This window comes from Mirounga leonina, unplaced genomic scaffold (assembly GCF_011800145.1).
Source record: "Mirounga leonina isolate KUSES-001 unplaced genomic scaffold, KU_Mleo_1.0 Mir_93, whole genome shotgun sequence".
In the NCBI taxonomy this organism is placed as follows: Eukaryota; Metazoa; Chordata; class Mammalia; order Carnivora; family Phocidae; genus Mirounga; species Mirounga leonina.
Window position 1 is genome coordinate 50,492,329 of NW_023270854.1, and position 3,884 is coordinate 50,496,212.

General features: G+C 35.2%; 1 non-coding gene across 1 annotated transcript; it reads right to left on the minus strand.

Annotated features, from left to right (window-relative positions):
• Window positions 1–756: 756 nt before the first annotated feature.
• Window positions 757–891, minus strand: LOC118004806. Its single transcript, XR_004677696.1, has one exon. It is a non-coding gene; the product is annotated as a small nucleolar RNA SNORA1 (small nucleolar RNA).
• Between the last annotated feature and the right edge of the window lie 2,993 nt (window positions 892–3,884).

Below are 3,884 nucleotides of genomic sequence, written 5' to 3' on the forward strand. Positions count from 1 at the left end.
TTGACTAAGTCTTCACTGGAAACTTTTAGCCTGTATTTACCATGCCATACATAATGCATTCTGAATGTATATTATCAATTTACACATATTTTTAAAATGATTGGTCAACACTAAATGATAAATTTAGATGTTGAACACTATGATTTTTATCAGGCAATATTTCTTTTTTGGTGGTGCATTCCATTAGCACATCCCAACACCAAGAGAGCTCTCAGTGAATGAGCCTATATTCGACCTACTGTCTAAATCACATTTTTAATGCTTTGCTTTGTGAGTATTGGTGTATGCATTTCAAATGTCTTTTAAGATTATAAGCATCTGGAGGGCAAGACTGAGATTGTATACATCTTTACATTTTTGAATGTTTATTTTTTTTAATTTTAAGTCAATAAATTTTTATTTAAGGAATTTTACATGTGATTCCTTCCACTGCCAATCCCTGTAGTTTCTCCAAAGTCAGAATCATAATCTTCAAAATAGCCTTTTTAAAAAGAACTTCTGTTCAATCCCCAGTTGTCATCGTCAATCCAGATTTCTTTCAGTTGGGCTCCTTTGACCTCCACTTGAATATGGACATACTTCAGAAATTCCCCATCTGTATTCTTCAGGATCCAATTTATTTACTTTAGGGCCCTAGAAGTCAAATTGTAGGAAGTACATTGATTGCTATTTTGGCACATGATCTAAAATTATTATTCCTTAGTTGTTCCTAATATTGAAAAGTCTTCTTCCACTCTACTCCATGAACCTAGCAGAAAATGTTACAGGTCTCATTGTCACCACTGCAATAAACTTGCTGTGATGGAAACATAACCCATATCTCAGTGTAGCCACATTAACAATTCCTGGACACCATGAATGACAGTGGCCATTTCCATATAGAATGAGGCTTTGAATGTTTCTTCATATGGTGTTTCTTCATAACACCATATCTTGAACAATAAAGGAGCTTGAAAAACATTTGTTGACGAATGAAACAAAAAAGAGAAATAATAATTTATTATGAATTTATTCTAAATGTTTCAATAATATGAAAAATTATATTTCATTTTAAATTTTAAAAAATAACAAAATGAAGTTAAATGCAAATTCCTGCTGAAATGAAATTATTTTACTTCTAATGTAAACCCAGATTATTTAAAGATCTAATGTGCCAGTAGGAAACAAATAGAAAGTAAAATATTCAGATTAAATTTACTTTAATTTTAATTTACTTTTACTTTTTTATTACTTTTTTATTATGTTATGTTAGTCAACATAGAGTACATCATTAATATTTGATGTAGTGTTCCATGATTCACTGCATATAACACCCAGTGCTCCATGTAATACATGCCCTCCTTAATACCCATCACCACCCCCCACACCCCTCCTCTCTAAAACCCTCAGTTTGTTTCCCAGAGTCCATAGTCTCTCATGGTTCTCATGGTTCTTCTCCCCCACTGATTTCCCCCCTTCATTTTTCCCTTCCTTCTCCTAATGTCCTCCATGTTATTCCTTATGTTCTATAAATAAGTAAAACCATATGATAATTGACTTTCTCTGCTTGACTTATTTCACTTAGCATAATCTCCTCCAGGTCCATCCATGTTGATGCAAAAGTTGGGTATTCACCCTTTCTGATGGCTGAGTAATATTCCATTGTATATATGGACCATGTCTTCTTTATCCATTCATCTGTTGAAGGGCATCTCGGCTCTTTCCACAGTTTGGCTATTGTGGACATTGCTGCTATGAACATTGGGGTACACATGGCCCTTCTTCTCACTACATCTGTATCTTTGGGGTAAATACCCAGGAGTGCAATTGCTGGGTCATAGGGTAGCTCTATTTTTAATTTTCTGAGGCATCTCCACACTGTTTTCCAAAGTGGCTGTACCAACTTGCATTCCCACCAACAGTGTAAGAGGGTTCCCCTTTCTCCACAACCACTCCAACATTTGTTGTTTCTTGTCTTGTCAATTTTTGCCATTCTAACTGGTGTAAGGTGGTATCTCAATGTGGTTTTGATTTGAATTTCCCTGATGGCTAATGATGAACAATTTTTTCATGTGTCTGTTAGCCATTTATATGTCTTCTTTGGAGAAGTGTCTGTTCATGTCTTCTGCCCATTTTTTGACTGATTATTTGTTTTCTGGGTGTTGAGTTTGAGAAGTTCTTTATAGATCTTGGATATCAGCCCTTTATCTGTAGTGTCATTTGCAAAAATCTTCTCCCATTCTGTGGGCTGCCTCTTTGTTTTGTTGACTGTTTCCTTTGCTGTGCAGAAGCTTTTTATCTTGATGAAGTCCCAAAAGTTCATTTTTGCTTTTGTTTCCCTTGCCTTTGGAGACATGTCTTGAAAGAAGTTGCTGTGGCCGATGTCGAAGAGGTTACTGCCTGTGTTCTCCTCTGGGACTTTGATGGATTCCTGTCTCACATTAAGGTCTTTCATCCATTTAGAGTTATCTTTGTGTATGGTGTAAGCAAATGGTCGAGTTTCATTCTTCTGTATGTGGCTGTCCAATTTTCCCTGCACCATTTATTGAAGAGATTGTCTTTTTTCCATTGGATATTTTTTCCTGCTTTGTCAAAGATTAGTTGACCATAGAGTTGAGGGTCCATATCTGGGCTCTCTATTCTGTTCCATTGGTCTATGTGTCTGTTTTTGTGCCAGTACCATGCTATCTTGGTGATCACAACTTTGTAATATAGCTTGAAATCAAGCAACGTGTTGCCCCTAGCTTTGTTTTTCCTTTTTCAACATTTCCTTGGTGATTCGGGGCCTTTGCTGGTTCCATACAAATTTTAGGATTGTTTGTTCCAGCACTTTGGAAAAATGCCATTGGTACTTTGATAGGGATGACATTGAAAGTTTAGATTGCTCTGGGCAGCATAGACATTTTAACAATGTTTATTCTTCTGATCCATGAGCATGGGATCTTTTTGTGTCTTTAAAGTTAATTTTAAATTTACTTTTGGAGGGCATGTGTTGTGATGAGCACTGGGTGTTGTATGCAAATAATGAATCATGAAACACTACATCAAAAACTAATGATGTACTGTATGGTGACTAACATAATAGATGCACTGCCATCAGGCTGCTAGGGCCATAGGCTGACTAACATAATAAAAAAATAAATTAAAAAAAATTGAAGAATGAATTTATGTACTTAAGTTAAATTTTTATTTTGTGAAGAATGTCTCATGTTTTCTCATTACCAAATAATTTTTCAAAGACAAACTCTAGGATTGATAGAATTTGAGGATTTGGTGATAGATTCTGGGCTTGAAGTCAAAGTACTGCTCAAAGTAGACTGTCCAAAGACATTGGAATTCTCTGCTTGTTCATTTCTTAGGATTGAATCTCAAAACAGAGAAGTCAAAATGCAAGGATATTATCTTGGAGTGGTGATAGATGTTGGCAATGAGCAGAATTAAGGATATTTAATAGGAATACTTTTGCAAGGAAAATATGAACACTTCTTTGTTTATGCAAACAGGATCTTCTTTGAGGACATTATTATAATGAAACCTGAATCCTAATGGAAGTGGTTTTTAATCTTTTTGAGTTTCAGAATATTTTGAGTTTGAGGAAAGCTATTGTAACCTGTTATCATAAAAATAAGAAATACAAAAAATACATTTTGTGAATCAACTTTATGGAGTTCTTGGACTCTCCAAAGCTCTTCCATTGGTCTAAGTTAAAGACCCTTTTCCTATTTGACACACCTAGAACAGAGAAGCTGGATTAAATCATATATATGCTTCTGGTCTAAGAATTTAAATAATTCTTAGTTCCTTTGATCTAGGCCAAGCTCCTGATCTTTTCATCCTGTCTCACCAGTACAGTATGAGATGAGGCAGAGAATCAGAGCCAAGGGAAAAAACAGGCTTCTTTCCAC